Raw genomic sequence first — 18,673 nt, 5'->3', positions numbered from 1 at the left:
CTTGCGTTTAAACTATGAATTTAATAATAATATTACAAATTAAATTAGGAACCGAATTTTGACTAATAGAAAAGCGCAAACAATTATCCCTTCTCAGAAGTCAAAAATCCGTTATTACATTTCAAAATTATTTGCTTTTTTGGTAGTAAATCTTGTTTTGTCGTCTGTGTGCTTGGCATTAAAATCTTCTCTCGCAATGTATCTTTCACCGAGATGCTTATAAATAAATATAACATTTTTTGTCATTTTCTGAAATCATATTTTATGTAAAATATTTTAATTAGGCAGAAAAAATTATTAAAAATTTCTACTCATAATATTTACCTGATAATTAGTCGTGTTTTTTATCCTGCTCAGTGTTACCATATAATGAATTTCCAATCCAGATCAAAAGAAATAAAATCGTGCAATACTCTCGAATATAAATCGTTTATATTACGACTTTTCATAACAATATTACTAGTGAGAATCGAATAACGTACATCTAAACCAAATTTAGCGTTTTCACTGCGACGGCGCCGACACGATTTTATTGCTTTTGCCGTGATTTTTTTCCTTCTGAGAAATGATAATTGTTTTTGCGCTCTCCTATTAACCAAAATTCGGTTTAAATACATTTTGAACAATACTTTCATATTAAAAGAACGTATTATTATCGGTAAGAATAGCTATCATATTTTCAAAACATTGTGTAATATCTAAATGCAGACTTCTGTTTGTACTGATTCCGCTTATTTTAGTTTTGGAGTTGAGTTGGCATACAATTTGGACTGACTTTAAAAAAAGTTCTAAAGACATAATTCATTTTGATCTTTCATTTTGTATGTTTGTTTAAACAGCAAACATTTCGCAACTATCAAATTGAGTTTCATAGACATTTTAAAGCAGTATATATTTTCATTGGCGCATTTTATTATTTTATTTTAAAGCAGGATATATTTTTAAAAATAAATAATGATAAATATGTAAATTAATAATAAGAAATCATGTTACTTTATTAGCAAATGCCAGATAAATTATATTTTTACTAGTAAAAATATATATCTACTGGTGAAAATAATTTGCCCGATTTTCAACTATTCAAATATTCGTAAAATATTCGTTTATACTATCTCAAATAAAATTTGAAAGAATCGAAAATTGAAACCATTTTACATACCTGAGCAACACAGGTGGTCTTTTTTTTAAGCGTACTCAAGTGACTAGTGCCGATTTAAAATCCATGTTCATTTTTGCGTCTTTATTTTGTTTCGAAGTGCGAAAAAAAATGTTTTAGAAAAACATTTGTAAATATATTGTTTTTGTCTGTGTCTACTATGACCGAATTCGCAGAATTCCTTTATTCAAAAAAACAAAGCGTTTAAAAGAGCTACACTTTATTATCATTTAACGCATATCTCACAAACAATCATTAGTATTTGTTGTTTTAAGACGCATAGATTCAATTTCAATTCGTCTTTAAAGTTATTTAATTTATATGTAATAAGGTATAATTCAACAAAATATTAGTTAACCCGTTGCGATCTTGATGCTGTGTTTGGACTTGGAAATTTGGTGATTTTATTCAGAAATCTTAACGTTAGATGCTTGCATTGAAATTATTTTTGCAATTTAGGACGAAACTTTTAGCTTACTACACGATACGGAAACGATTTTAATCTTTCTATAATTACAAACGTAAAATCACATCAACAGTAAGATATGAGTTTTAGATATTGTGCAACGTTTTCACGCCCTGTCTTTGGATCACCTTACTGTGTTTTTTAAAACTTGAGGGCGAGGCTTAGGTTACCTTTAATATATGTAGTCAAAGATATAATTTTGCTAATTAAAAGGGCTTGAGTTCTGTCAAGTGGAATAAGTCGCGTTTTCTTTAGAGTACAAGTTAATGAATTTCTTCACTGATAGATAGCGTGGTATTTGCTAATTGATACGCATCTTAATACTTCATACGAAATGTAATCCTACACTTTAATCACAAGGTCACCGCCACCACACGCATTCCCATCACCCAACCGCTACTTCCATTCATCCCAAACCGTGACCCACAAAACACGCCGACTTGTCTTCTGAAAATCCCCCGCGAAAGGACCGGAGGGGCGCGTGCGCGGGGCGCCGCCCTCCCGCCCTCCGCTGCCGGGGGCTCCACGCAGCCTCCATTCGTAGCGGGGCCCCCGTCGCCGTCGCACACTATGTCATCGGCCGTGTCCCGCGAAAACGATGTGACCGGAAAACGGCGAAAGTGACCGGACGGACACGTGTGACACCGCGCGCGCGAGTATCGATTGAGAACCGCTGAGTGTGTGTTCCGTAATGTGCTTACGATCTTGAAGGGATTCCTCCAGGTTGGGCGGGTGACGTACCGTTTTTGAGGTTATGAGTGATTGTGATCGAAACTTGTGTGCAAATTGAAGATCATCGCTGCGGAGCCATCCGAGAGCAACATCTACTGGAAGGTATGTACGTTATTATTTTTATGACGTCAGAGGTGTGACGCGAGTTTGCTGGGAATATTAATTGTTTACATTGCGAATATGACGCGGTGTAAACAAATTGGATTATTCTTATATTTGCATATTCATTTCGGTTTATATAAATTGAGTTACTATAATATTTTCATGAAAATATAATATTACAATGTAAAGGGACAAAATTATCATGTTTTTGAGTTTAGGCTCACAATATATTAAGCAGCGCTTATTTATTTTTAATGTAAATCTATCTTTATAGCTTGATAAAAATATTTTTACTAAAAGATATCCGAATTAGAGATTAATAGGTGTACACATGTATTAACACAATTTTTATTTTGTCATCTGACTGTTAAAGGCTTAAATGTTTTATGTATAATAATCATTAAAATCGTTTTTTTTTTTCACAAAAAAATACTTCCAGTTGTTCATTTAAAGTAAATTTTAATAAAACAGCTACAATTTTAATGTGAATTAATTATATTTATATTTAATTAAGGTATATTATTTCTAATAAATCTTAAAAATATAAGGGATACCTCAATAATATAGTCACACTTTGAATTTTTTTTGACACATTCCTTCACTGCATATTCAAATTGTGAATACCAGTACGATAAAATATTCCTTACTTTTATAAGGGATGCAAAGAAAATATTTGTATACATATTGAATGAATATGGATATTTTTTGTTGAAATAGTAAAGCATTTAGATATGATTCACTGAATTTCTAGATATTTTTTATGTAGTCAAATATTTTTACAATCAAGCATTGCAAAATCAAACGTATAGTTATATTTTACATTAAAAAAACTATTTATTTTATAAATATTATTTGATGTTCTCGCATCAATGGAAACTGATTTTAATAAAAAAATGTGCAGCTCTAATAAAAGCAGAAGTATATAAAAAATATATTACTTGCATTAAAAAAGTGTGACAAAGCTCTTTTTACAAATGCATCAAAAAAATGTTCAAAAAAACGCATCAATATATTTGTATGCTCTAAAAATTTAAAAAAAAAACTGTAATTTTTAATTCTATGTAACTTAATTTCAATATCTTTTTATTTTAATGCAATATTCGAATAGTTAAAAATACTAAATAAAAACAACATTTAATTACAGAAAGTAAATGAAAAAATCCAGTAGATTAAGTATTAACCCCCCCAGACCCAGTGCACATTAGTATGTACAATAATTTACTACTTGATTTTGAAGCCATTTTAGATTTATTTTTACCAGGACATTTTGTTCATTACAGTGTACACCACACTATTTAAAAATACAAAAAAAAATTTTTCATGCCCCCACTTGAGAAAATAATTTAACAAAAATATTTTCTACGAAAAATAAAAATTAAATATATTTTTTGCCTCTGTATTTATATTTAAATTTAAGGCTTTTTTTTATAAAAACCTTATTGATAGTATACATATATTATAGAAACATATTTTACACAAAAATTCATACCTACTTGATTTTATAATTTTAAAGGCATTAACTCATTCATGGTATGTAATTATAATTATAAACAAGCATATAATATATTTTACATTGTTATGATGCAAGAGAGCAGCTTAAATTGCCTCTAATTTTCATTACACATTCCATTTCATAAATTTGGTTTATTTAAGTTAAGCTTTTCCTTTAAATATATTTTCTAAAAAATTTGGTCTTGGTCGGTAATTTTTCACTTGAATCATATTTTTCACACAAAATGTTACAAATTTAAATCAAAAAGTATATTTATACATCATCAAGTATCAGAAATTTTTTTTATATTTTTAAAAATAAGGAGAAGTATTTTTTTTTGTATTTTTAATGAGTCAATTTAAAGTAGGGATTAAATCACAATACACAATAAGGTTTAAACATTTTATTAATTTATTGTAGCATTATTTATTACATATTCATTATCCCTGGCTAAATTTTTATTTTATTGTACATTTAAATATGTTGATATTAAAAAACTATTAATATGTTTTAAAATATGTATATTTCTCAATATCATTGATTAAGTAATATCGAATATATATTATAAAAATTTAGTACAAATTTAATTTCAATTTGTTTCATAAGCTTATACATTTATATAATTATTTTATATAATAACATTTGGAGCGACCCAAAACCTTTTATTTTATTACAACTCTTGAGTTGGTCGCAAATTTAATTTTCATAGTTAAAATTTTAGTATTTGGCATCAAGTCCAATTATGACAAAGCCGCACAATATTTTCATTACTCCTCTCCGACACAGCATTAATATTCAATTTTCGGACCCAAGCTTTGGCGCCCCTGGCTCGTAGATCTCGTTTCTTAATTAAATAACGCGAGAGATGTCCTCGAGACTTTCGTTTTTCCCCAATCCACTTTCACCGTTATTAAAAAAATTATATAATATTTACTCGCAGTAATAATAACGTGTAATATACAATAATACCTTTTTGTGTCTTAATTATATATATTTTTTATAAATATTATAAAAAAGTTTTATTATTACCATATTGTTTCATTTGAGTTATTGCTTACTGTGTCTTTGTAAAAGTTAATTATATATATGTAGTAATATTAAATTACTTGTAATAGTATTTTTGTAGTAGTCTTTCAAAGTTAAATTATATGTTTATATAAATCATTTGATATTATTTCATTGTTATTAAAAACTAATTGCTTTTATGGCATGCATGCTTAATGTTATTATTATGCATATTTTTATGGGATATGCTGTACAATGCATAGTATTACTATTTTTTGTTACAAAATGACAATTTTCAATTATGACCTCGCGCTCGCATTTTAATTTATGCCTCCCATTTGGGTAATCGGGAGATAATTTATCATTTTACAGATAGCAAAACGGGATAGCAAATCGAATTAAATTTGATTCGTTCAGCATTAGCAGAACCGTCGGTTTTATTAAAATTCAATAAAACGAATTTTAATGTCGATTATACGTTTGAATCAGCGACATGAGACCTTTTAGACATTGCAATTTGCGACATTGTAGTTTAGCTTAATGAAACGAAAGGTCGAAAGTTCATTTTTTTTAATAACCTACTTTAACAAGAATCTTATTGCGGGACTTTGAAATTGAGCTTCAGTTCTTAGAAAAATGTTACAGGTGTTTTTTTGTATATAATACAATTTGTATTGATTTGTAAAAATATTTTTATGTTTTTATTATTCTTGTAATATTAAAAATAAAAGTTAAATATATTTGTTAAACGCTATTTAGCTTCATTATGTAGTATAAGTATGCAAAACGTGTTATGAATTAAAAGTAATTTGCATACAATGGTGCATTTGAAAGTAACTCAATTTAGTATTGGTCCATTTTTGGCTTTAAGTTAGTATATGTTTAAAGGTTTATATTGATAATGTAGATCAATATTTATTTACCTGTATATACCTTATTGTAGGAATCAGTCTTTTCATCCTGACATTAAGCAAACTTCTATTAATAAATCTCACGTAGGTGAATCGCTCACTAAAAATAAATCAATAACTTTAATCGTAATCAACTTATTAGATCATTTTTTGGGATGTTTCTACATTCTTTCCCTGTATTTCTGTCTTGCAATTTCAGTTTGTTATTTAATCAAGTATTTCTAAATAAGAAAGTTTTGGACTATAGCACAAAACATCCAGTATCATTCTTAAAATTTTATTATAGAACCAAAAAGGCACTGCTCTGCCATATGAAGGGTAGTGCCTTTTTGATTTTATATTATAATCACATATGCCATACTTTGTCAAAAGATTGACTTATATCCAGAAAAGTACTTCAACAAAATTTCCCTTAGATTTGTATTAATTTTGTTTACCACTCGGTGCATTTAATAAATAAAAAAAATATGTATATATCTATTTAATTTCATGTCAAATTTATTTCCATTTTTGCCATCGGGGTCGAAGCTTTAATGGCATTTATGACGTGAAAGCTCTCGAGGTAGCTCATCGCTCGTTGCATCCCATTACCGTCTCACTTAACCCTTTTACTGCGTCACGCAAAATCAATATGAAACACATATTCCAGCGGGGCTTTTAAGAGGCCAACACACGCACATACACACACTTGCCAAAATCAAAATGTGGATTTTGCACACAATCCGGGGACGGTTTTATCTATCGTGAGTAATATATGTCTTATACTTTTGGCCACGGTCCAAAGCCATCCATTATGGCCTCAATAGGAACATGAAAACTTTTCTTTCCTACGAAGCGTACTGCCAAACAAATTAAATGCGAAAAAAGTGGACGTTTGTCATTTATAATTACTAGACTCTAGGATGTTGACAAGCGAGAAAAGCTCTTCGCTTCATTCGACACTATAGATTTTATCGCGTGGGATGTTTAGGATCCACGTTTTATTATTATAAACTTCTGATATCATTATAAGCATTATTTATATACACCATTAGGATTTTTTTTTATTAATTATATTCAATTTTATTCATTCAGTTATTACAAATTTATTTTAATACTTTGTCTTTTGTCTTCGCGTCTTTCAGTAGTACGTAGTCAGCACGTCGCTGTTTCATTGGCACGTATTACAGTATAGTTCAGCTCAACTTTAAATTTAAAAGTTGAAAGTAGAAAATAGTACAATTGATCTAGAATTTAACATGACATGTGCAAACGTCACGTCACTACTGTTTACCGTTTGGGAGGAGCTCTTGTAACATACAGTAAAACAGACTATTAGCTTTATGTATAATGTTATTATGTTGCAATTTGACTTAAATAAACATTTTCGCTATAAATATTTAATATTAAGGTTATTTGTAGAACTATATTTTAATGTCAATGAATTTCATCATATACTAAATTGAGGTTGAATTTAATTATTATGGTAAAAAAATGGCAAATGTAAAATTTTAACGAAGAAAAATTAAATTCAAAAATAAAATAATAAGTATATTAAAATTGTTGAAAAATAAATATACGTTAAAACATAACATAATGAGATATAATATAATTTTACACAATAATGTTATATATATATATATTTTTAAATATTATAATTTAAAATTATTTAAGATCTCAAAGTATTTTAATAATTTAAAAAAAATTAAGACAAACAATTGTTGGTTGAAAAAACTTACCCATGTGAATTATACTTACATTTAAAAAAAGTAATATGCGGTTTTATGCAGTAATTTATTTAGCCTTATTAAAAATTAGAGAATTTTTTTGTTAAATGAGTTTTAAGAAAAATATGTTTTTTTAAAATGGTCGGTAAAATTTAACCCTAAAATAGTTTGCGCGGCTGTTTACTTTTTAAATTTTAAATGTACCAGTAAATTTATATGTAGATGCATTATTTATTTCAAAATACATATCAAAGCATTTAATATACCCCATAATAATATCACAATTGTTGGTAATATCATATTAAATGAAGTAGTAAAATTAATATTACCAAAATATTTTCATTAAGTCAATACCAGTATTCCGTTGTAAAAAATTCTGATACTTATAATTATCATTCAAAACTTCACTATATTATTCTATGTATTAAAACATTATAGTTTATTCTTTATGATTTTTAAAGAGTTTCAATTTTTAACAACTTAAAAGAATGTTGAAAATTATTCTATCATAAAAAATGGATTCTTTGTGTTTTTTATTTCTTTAATGAGAGCCACCACTATTATTTGATTTTATCGTTTCATTCTATATATATATATATATATATATATATATATATATATATATATATATATATATATATATATATATATATATATATATATATATATATATATATATATATATATACATTTATATATATATATATATATATATATATATATATATATATATATATATATATATATATATATATATATATATATATATATATATATATATATATATATATATATATATATTAATTTTAAAGTCCTTCTCTGCAACTATCAACAATGTTTTAAAATTACTAAAGTAATCGATTTAAGTTATAGATGTAAATCTTGTTAGTTTACTTTAACATTACATCTGAAATGTATTAATTTGTATTGCCTAGATTTTGAGGGTTTAAAGTTTTGCAACCAATAAATATAAAGACAAACAAAGATCAAACTATATGAACCTCAAATATATGTTTGAAGCAGATGTTTCGAATTATTTCTTGAATACAATTTTAGATTCAAAAGACAATTGTTTTTTATTTATCACGAGTTTCATTTTTTAATTGATTTTAATTGTAATGCCGATAAAAAAATTAAATTTATGTTTGGTATTTTATATATAAAGTCCAGAATTAGATTATTACCTATTTTAATTTGCAAGTCTTAAAGAGGGACGTTATTATCCAATTATGTTAATTGAAAGATAATTTTTTTGCTTTTCGAGGCGTCGAGTGTTATTGAAGGAGGAAGATATTTACGACTGCTTATTTATTTTTGCTTTTTTTAACAATATATATATATATATATATAATATATTTACAAGAGTTTTCATTATTATTTATTTTTAGAACTGTTATATATTATTAACTTATTTTAACAATAATAGCTCGTACGTTAGGTTTAACTATTTTAATAACCTATTTATTATTATTAATATGTTATATGATGGGTCAGTGTTTTAAATAATTTCCACATTTATAATATTAATAAGGTATATATTAATAACTAATTTTAGCAAAATTTATTCGCACGGCAGATTAAACTATTTTAATAACGTCTTTATTGTTAATATTTTATATGATGGGTCAGTGTTTTAAATTACTTTACCATATTTATAAAAAATGATATTTAAACATGTATGTATTACATTTGTTATTATACAATGGGAATAAATTAAGTATCAATTAATAGCATAAAATCAGGATTTCTTAATAATTATAAATATTATATTTATGCCATTTTTTGTGATCACTATTACAGTAACAGCTAGAAAATTATTTATTTATGAATAATTTATTTATGAGACAAAAAAATTATTTCCAAATATTTTTGATTTATTTTGCTTAATTCTGGTTAAATAATTTTCCAGGATTAGCCTTACCATTAGGTATTGTATAAAAATACGTAATTCGTAAGTGTAGAAAAATATATTTATTATATACACTAACCTCGAAATAAATATCGCTTTTTAATGACTCAAAAAAATATACTTTTAAAAATATAACCTTCTTCCACCAATCGGTCCATTTTTAAATTTTTTTTAGCATAAAATGTTTGAGATTTTGATGCAAAATATTCTTAAAATCGTCTGCATTTTTATTTTTTAAAATCTAATGCTTGAAATACACTCTCTGGAAGTTGTCCGAACCGAAGTTTAACTGAAGTTAGCAGAGGTCGCCGACTTCCGAGTAGCGGTCACACTACCACAAATATCATATGCCGTCCAGACGGCGGCCGTGAATGACGTCCGCACGGCGGCTGCTGTCACATACAGCTAGCATATTTGCGCGCGATCAAAAAATGTGCCAAATAATCGCAATTCTTGAATTGTAATATTATTAAAATTACGCTACTGATAATTATAAAAGCTTGTGTGGCACTTACCAATACAATATCAGTGAAAACTTTTCGATCGTAAATATTCAATTTACGCAAAACCTTTGTCGGCTTTTGCAAAATGCCATAAGACATAAAAATGATAGTTCAGAATACAAACACCACATCTGTGACTATTCTAAAATTGGTCGCCATCGATTTTAAATAAGAATTCGTTATGGTGTGACATTTATTTAAACCGATCTAGGAAAATACATAAAGATATTCGAAACGATTTTTTTTAACAAAATCAAGTAGCACTAATAATTTTTTAATTATTTAATTTTATATGAAAAAAAATATAATAACGATAACTGTTAGAAGAATATACTATCAAAAATATAACTAATCCCTTTTGGTGCCCTAAAATATTCATAGATGTCAGTAAGAGTTTGTTGAAGTTCCCAATAAGCATGTGGTATTATAACTTGACCACGTGTCCACGATGCAGCGCTTGTCATGCGTGTTGACCATAGGACGCCTACGCGCATTCCGAATTTGAATCGGGTTACTCGTTTTATTTCAGTTTGCGAAAAACCATATCATTGTCTCTCTCACTCTCGTCACTTAGCACGTGAGATAGCGAAAGGTGAAGTAGTTTGCCAACAATGTCGACTGAATTACCACCACTTTACTTCTCGTTCTTGGTAGCCTCAGACAACTTCCGAGAGATTTTAGAGCGGGCAGAACAAAACTCAACCGATGTAACCGCAAAGTAACCCACTATATACTCCGTCCTTGGCCAACCTTGGCCAACTTTCAGAGAGTGTAGTGCAGGCATAAGAAATGTTACATTGATCGAAATAAACGGTAGTCGAAAGGAGCAAGGTCAGAAGCATAGGGTTGATGAGATAAAACATTTCAGCCAAGCTCCTTGGTTTTATCAAAAAATAATTTTGCCACACGGGGATTTGCATTATCGCGTTGTTAGACTATTCGACTGGTCACAGACATATTTTAACTTATTTTTGGAAATGATTCAGTTATTGTTTGCCCTGGTTTAAAAAAATAATAATGCATAATCTCTTTGCAATCTCATCGTACACATAAAATTACTTTTTTTTACAGTGAGAGAGGACTTTGAGGTGAGTTTTGTTACTTGACTTTTGGATAATCAGTCTTGTACGACGATTATTGTCGTACAACACCATTTTTTATATTTGGTTAATAAATGATCAAGAAAAGGCTATAAGCTTTTGGGATAAACAGATAAACGCTGACTTGTTTTCTTTTATCATTTCGCATTAAACCCATAAACAATGTGTCTAAACTCTTTCCAATCTTACAATGCACTGTTAAATTGGACTTGTTTAGTTTCTCGGCCAGCTGATTAATAGTTTGGGTGGGATTTGCTTTTATTTCTAGAGCCAACTTTGATGTTTTTCCACATCCAGGACTATTCTTGATATCCTAATTTCCCGTTCGAATATCTTTGACAATTTGACAATACGAATATCTATAAATCACCTATAATTGATTTATTAGATTATTTTTAAGAAATTCATACAATATACAATTTCGTATTTAATTTTTGCAAAGTATGTAGATGCTGAAAAGCAATTTAGATATAACATTAGACGTACTTTGGTATTAACCGGTAAAGCACGACTGATTTTTAAAGCTTGCATATTAAAAAGACTTCCATTTCGGGATTATCTAATACATAATATATAATGAAATTTATTATATGTATATTGTAAGACATTTTTTTATATTTCTCTGTTAACATTTTAAATTGGTTATAATATAAAAATGTTTGAATTGAACATAAAGTTAAATCCAAAAATATTCTTAATAATAAATATATGTTTTTTTATATAACAGTGTATTGCTGATGAAAAATATATTATTTATATAGTGATGCATACGTAAAGATACAATTCTAAATCTTGATTTTTTCCATCCTAAGAAGCCACGAGAAAAACAACAGCGCAATTCATGTTGTGTTTTTTACGTTTTATATTCACGGTGTAACAAATAATAAATAAGTCATTTACGATGTAATTTTATTACCGTATAAAATAAAAAAGTTTCACGTCGTCAACATGTACATCATTTACATGTTCTTTGCTTTACGAGCCGGGACACATAAAATGTGTCTTTTGTACCATACTAATAAATATGAAACGTCTATTATTGCAGTTCAATTGAGTAAACTTGATTTAATAAAGCTTACTAACGACGCACTAGATAATAATATATATATATTTAAATTGCTGTCTCGTTTTAATTTTTTTAAATATATATATATATATTCAATGTATGGGATTAACTGATTTTATATGTATAAAATATTGCTTTAATCCTATTACGAGTTAAATGCGAATTTAAATTCTTTAACATTTTTCAATGCATCAAATTTATTACGAATAATTTATGATTATGGTCCAAGTTTTGGGTCGTTCAAATATCAATAGAGAATATAAAAAATAGTATGAGATAAGAATACTGAGATTTATTTACGAAAATATTATTTATTTAAATGCGCTATGTAATATAAAAAATAAATACTATTTAATATAAAACGTTTTTACAATACGTGGTGATAGTTTAGCTCGCTAGATTATTTTATTTTAATAATTTATTTAGCTTAATAGCTAATCTTTACATCTAACAAATTTAGTAAACATATATAAAAAATATATAAAAAATACATAACAGAAAGAAAAAATAAAAATATACAATAATAAAGATTTAACCCTTTGCACTCGTATTTTTTTTTTGGTTGGGGTAGCGCCAGCTCGTATTTAATTTCGAGACTTTTTTTATGTTCAATTTTTGGAAGTAAAAATGAAATAAAACATGTTTTGATTAATCTTTTTACAAATTAAAATTAATACAGCGAAAGATTGATAGTTTGTCAGTATTTTAGTTAAAAAAAAATAAATTAAATATTTAAAATATATTATAATTTAAATACTTTAATCGGAAAATAACTTTTTTTATTGTACTTTTTTAAATATTTTGTAAAACGTTAACCATTAAACTTAGAAAAGAATAATTTATTAAAATGTGTTCACGAAGAATTGTACTTACTATTCACAAAAAATAAATGACATAGTATTAGGTATACATAGTATAGGAAGGTAAATGTAATGATGTTTTTAGATGATTTTTCGTCCATCGCAATCAAATGCGCGGTAAAACAAATAAATGAATTATTTAAAAAAACAGCTGAGTGATGTTACGGCAGGGGTTTATAACCATTAAGAAATTTGTAAATAGCTAGATGTCATATGAATTCTGAATAATTAAAATATTGGACTGTTTGTATTTTTTTTGCACCTATCGTTTATTATCTTGCGCAATGCGCTTATTATCTTGCGCATCGCGCTCGTTCTATAGCGTTTAGCGCTCATAACATCGATCAACAATTTGCGTTCATACAAAAAAATAATGGTTACAATAAAATTTAATCAAGATTAAAATTACAAAGAGCACAAGTTTTTTACTTGTTGTTTTTTTTTCTTAGTAAAACCTTAGTTTTTAGTTTTTTTAATTGTTGTTTTTTCTTGGTAAATAGTTAATATATTCCCATTAACAAGTTTTAGACTTTTTAGAAAAATAGATTACAATAAACGTATTATAAAAAAAAAAAAATATATGTTAGTTAAATAAAACATATATCAACATATAATAACGTTTAAAAACACATTTAATACGAAAAATTGTTATGCACCTTACAATAAATAAAACACAAACAATATGCACATCAGCACATATGTTTTAAGCAAAAGGATACATTTTGACGATATAACCAATGATTTTTAAAAGCAAAATTTAACACTTTTGACGCTAAGTTGCCGATAATGAGATTCCAAATAAAGTAAAGCGAAGGTCCATATATAAAGGAGAATCTAGATTAGAAAATATGGTTCTAGGACACTAACCGCCTGGAAATATACCCCTTGGACAATAACCCCCCGTCAAAACCCCCCTGGACATTGACCCCCCGTGCAAATAACCCCCTGACAATTAACCCACCATGCAAATAATCCCCCTGACAATTACCCCCGCCACGTATAAAGATAATACAGATATTACTTAACACGTCTCGTGACGCTCTATTATACTTAATAAAACATATACTGACGCCATTACCAAAGTTTAGCTGTATTATACATACATATGTATCTAGCCTAATAATATTTTTTATTTTTTTTTAATACTCTTTATAACAATTTTGCTCGCACCGGTCACCGGTACAAAATATACAATACGTATATTTTCTTCGTAAATGTGTTAGTTTTATTGATATTTTTAAAATTCTGTATTTTGCTGAATGAAATAAATTAGTATTGATACTGATTATTCGTATTAAACATTATTTTATTAAAATAATGACCATTTATTATAAATAATAACAACTTATATAAAATACTTATCTCTATACGTGGCGGGGGTTAATCGTCAGGGGGGTTATTTACACGGGGGGTTAATTTTCAGGGGGCTATTTGTCAGGGGGTTATTTGCACAGGGGATTATTTGTACAGGGGGTTAATGTCCAGGGGAGTTTTGATGGGAGATATATCTATCCAGGGGGTATTTGTCCTGCGTTTACATGCACTTAGGATAGGAATATTTAAAATACGAAAAAGAAGGCCAAATTAAATTAGATATTTTTAATATATTCACTGTCTATGGCAGAGGTCAGAAAATTACGGCCAAATCAAGCCCTCTGCTTATTTTAATCCGGCCTGCAAGTAATTGTTAGATTTGACATATAAAAAAATCAAAGTATGTGCTATAATAGAGCGGCCAACCGTCGAGTTAAGGAGCTAGCTAGGTATCACCTTATAAGGTGCTCCTATTGCTTTGTATTTCACCGTGACGTTATGCACTTTAAATTTGACAGCATCTTCAGTGCCCACGTAACGCCTTTTGCAATACATTTGAATATTTGAGAGAAATGATAAAGCTTATTTTAATTTTGCTTCCTGGCCCGCTGAGCTTAAAATATTTACAATCTGGTCCTTCACAAAAAAGGTTTGCCGACCTCTGGTCTATGGTGTTACACGAGCAAAATAACCTTGTCTATATTCTTCAGTCATATGTTTTACAGAGAGACATTCAAAACGCGTCATGGCGATTTTACAACTTTATATTTAGATTGTCTTGTATAACCGGAATGTCGTAGTCCTTAAGGCGTTGAACTGATATCCTAGAGACTATCGGTTCAGGTCCCGCAGCAAACTAAACATTTTAATATTAAGAATGCGCTATTATTAAAATTAAGCCCTAACTGCTAAGCGACATCTATTGATTGTAAACTGTAATTATAGTTAACAATATATAATAGATATCACTAATTTACAAACTGTGTTTTAAATCTTATCCAATTAAACGTGTAAGTGTTGATTATGTTGTGCATAAACGACTTTTAACAATAGTTTTTCAATGACGCATATTTGAGTCATCCACCTTTAGAGTGTTAAATATGGATAAATTTATATAAGTGTAATGCAATCCTAAAACTCACTGAAAAAAATATGTTTTACAATACTTTTAACCCTTTCACCGCGGATGACTTATATAGGTGTCATCAAGAAAATCGCTAGTACTCATTAGACATTTAAAGGTGCCGTGAGCATTTGAGCCTAATAAAATGGCTTTTTAGTATATTTTAAGGCTGTAAATAAATTATTTTAACCATAATATTTTTAAAAATATGGCATGAATAGGTGCCCCCACATATTAACAAATTTTGAAATGGCGCTCAAAAATATCAGCTGTGGTGATAATATAAATGCAATCGGGGCCAGGCCCCACCCAATTTTTTAGTACATAAAAAAAAAATAGGTGGGGCTGGTAAAGTTTTATAATATTTTGTGAAAATGATCAAATTTTATATTTAGACAAATATTCTACAAGTTTTTCGTATGTATTTGCCCATTTGAGGCAGAAATGATAAATATTACATTGTTTTTTTGTGGGGATCTGTTTTGGATTGGCAGGCGTTTTTACACCTAGAGCGAACCAGCGTAGTTTGGCCTCGTGGCTTTATTTTTGAATTTTTAAGTTTTGAATTTATTAAAACAGTTCTAAAAAATATAAATAAATTGATCATAAAAAATGATTACATTAAAAGATTATCCTAAAACTTGAAACTTTAAATACTTGTACTATATTTAAAATTGGTAAAAATAGTCTTAGCATAAACGCATGCTATTACTGTCACAGTAATAATATCGCGGTTAATATCGAATTCATCGTCACGTCCTTAAAAATTCAATATTATATCGTCATTCGTAATTATATGGATAATTTTTAAAAGAAAATCAATATATGTATTTATAAATAATTAAAACACAGATTACTAATTCTGTTTTACATAATTTAGCTATTTAGCTAGCTCGAAAATACATTAAATGTGTTGAGACTAATATTATCGTTTGAGTTGAGTACCCAGGTCGATAGTTGTCAATCGCTCATTTTATTGGTGCGAGCGAGTAAGCGAGCTCTGCTAGCATAACGGCATCTCGCTCTTTTTTCCGTCTTAAAAATTTTATTTTTATTTCATAACAGACACACAATATAAAGTAATAATTATGCACAATTAGAGCATATGATCCCGTTTCATCCCATATCATAAAAATATAGATGCCCTTAGAAGGAAAAAATCAGTTTTAAAGCAATAATTGACAACCTTAATCTGTCAAGTCTAGCGCGATGCCGTCCTAACAGCGCGCGCTTTGACCATGTTCCGATGAAAAATTTTACAATAAACTTACACTTGTAAATTTAAGATTATTGAGCTATTTGCATAAGTTAAAAATTCAATATTACTGAAATGTGTTTAACAGAAGTCTTTTTACTATTAATAAATTTAAATTTTCAAAATTTGCTTGAACACAAAGCCAATAAATGCATTCAAAGTTTTGTCGACATATTGTCGACGTTCGAGTACAACGCTTGAAATACGATGTCGACACATAGTCGACTTACGAGCGCAAAGGGTTAATATTATAATTTATTTCTATATGTACGAAGGTGTTTTTTTATTCCATTTATGAAACCCGTTATATTTTTGCTGTTTCGGATTTCTCTTGGAAGACTATTATATAAATCAAAACCTCCGTACATAACTCCCCTAGCCGTACTCGTTTTCTTATACTTAATTATCTTTAAATTTTCTCTATTTCTTGTATTAAATTTAGGTACATCTTTATTTCTTATTAAATACTTATTAAAATATTCTGGTAACATATTATTTTCTAACTTATATATAAATACTAAAACATTCATACTCAATATTTCTTGAACATTCAACCATTCTAATCTATCAATCATACTTTTACAATTAGTTAATCTATTTTTATTTAAGATTACTCTAATTGCGTATTTTGTAATTTTTGCAACATTTGTTTGTCTAATTTATTAACCATATTTAATAGTGTTGCACAATAATTAAAATGGGGCAATATTATACTATTGTAAATTTTTTTTTTTGTATTTATACTTAATATATTTTTTAATCTAGATAATAAACCTATTTTTCTACTAATTTTTTTTAAATTGTAATTACAATGTTCTTTAAAATTTAATTTTGTATCAACAATTACTCCTAAATATTTTATATTATCCACTATTTCTATACTAGAGTTATTTATTACTATTTTGGTACTATTATCTAACACATTTTTATAATTAATAAACATACATTTAGTTTTATTCTCATTTAATTTAAGTACATTATTCTTTAACCATATTTCAAATATACTTAATTCATTATTTAAATTATTTACAATTTCTTTAATGTTATCACCTATGCAATACATTAATTTTACATTTTTTCACGTTATTAACTATATCATTAATATACAAAACAAATAACAATGGTCCCAATTTAGACCCTTGTGGTACTCCATAAGACACTAATTTCTCTTCAGAATATACATTATTTATTTTAACTTTTTGTTTTCTTTTATATAAGTAATTATTAAACCATCTTAAAACTATATCACTTATACCTATACTCTCCAATTTCTTTAACATTATTTTTCTGTCTGTTGTTTCGAAGGCTCTCTTGAAATCCAAGAAAACTGCTCCAATAATTTTGTTTGTATCCTTAGCCAACAGCCAATCATTTATCACTACTTGTAATGCAGTTTCAGTAGAATGCTTTTCTCTGAATCCCGATTGTTGTTCACATATTATGTTTTGAGAAGTAATAAATTCCTTTAATTGTTTGATTACTACTTTTTCTATTATTTTTTCTATACACGGTAGCATGTTGATTGGTCTCATTTCTTTAGTTTTTTTACTATTTTTTATTTTAGGTATAGGTACAATAGTAGCAATCTTTAAATTTTCAGGCATTTTTCCTAAGGAGAGTGCTTTATTTATTAAATAATTTAATTTAGTTCCTATTATTTCCCATGTTTCTTTAATTATATTTATATCTAGTTCATCATGGTAAGTGAATATTGATAATTTCTTAAGTAACAGTCACTAGTTTTTCACTCACTTATAGTCAAAAACCACTTAGGAAATAAACTTGATTTCGACCTTTAGTTGTACAGAAAAGTAATCTAAAAATTTAACCCGAATGCATTGCACAGATCAGATCTGAGTTTTACTCTGATCCAATGCATATTCAAAATAAACAGAATCACATGGCTGATTTTTCTTAAATAGATTTGTGCCTAAATAAAACAATTCAATTATAATAACCGTGCTTTAAACTCT

At 27.7% G+C, this 18,673-nt stretch overlaps 1 protein-coding gene across 3 annotated transcripts in view; it reads left to right on the top strand.

Moving 5' to 3' along the window:
* The first annotated feature begins 2,158 nt into the window (after positions 1-2,158).
* Positions 2,159-18,673, top strand: part of KaiR1D (Kainate-type ionotropic glutamate receptor subunit 1D) — a 368,488-nt gene continuing 351,973 nt past the window's right edge. For all 3 annotated transcript variants that reach the window (XM_088201720.1, XM_088201693.1, XM_088201729.1), the window contains exon 1: positions 2,159-2,456. The gene's annotated coding sequence lies outside the window, so the exon portion shown is untranslated. The remainder of the gene's footprint in view (positions 2,457-18,673) is intronic.

The sequence above is a fragment of the Plectrocnemia conspersa genome, unplaced genomic scaffold (assembly GCF_051122295.1).
Source record: "Plectrocnemia conspersa isolate PC_06_02 unplaced genomic scaffold, ASM5112229v1 ptg000001l, whole genome shotgun sequence".
Classification (NCBI taxonomy): domain Eukaryota; kingdom Metazoa; phylum Arthropoda; class Insecta; order Trichoptera; family Polycentropodidae; genus Plectrocnemia; species Plectrocnemia conspersa.
This window is presented reverse-complemented; position numbering and strand designations above follow the sequence as displayed.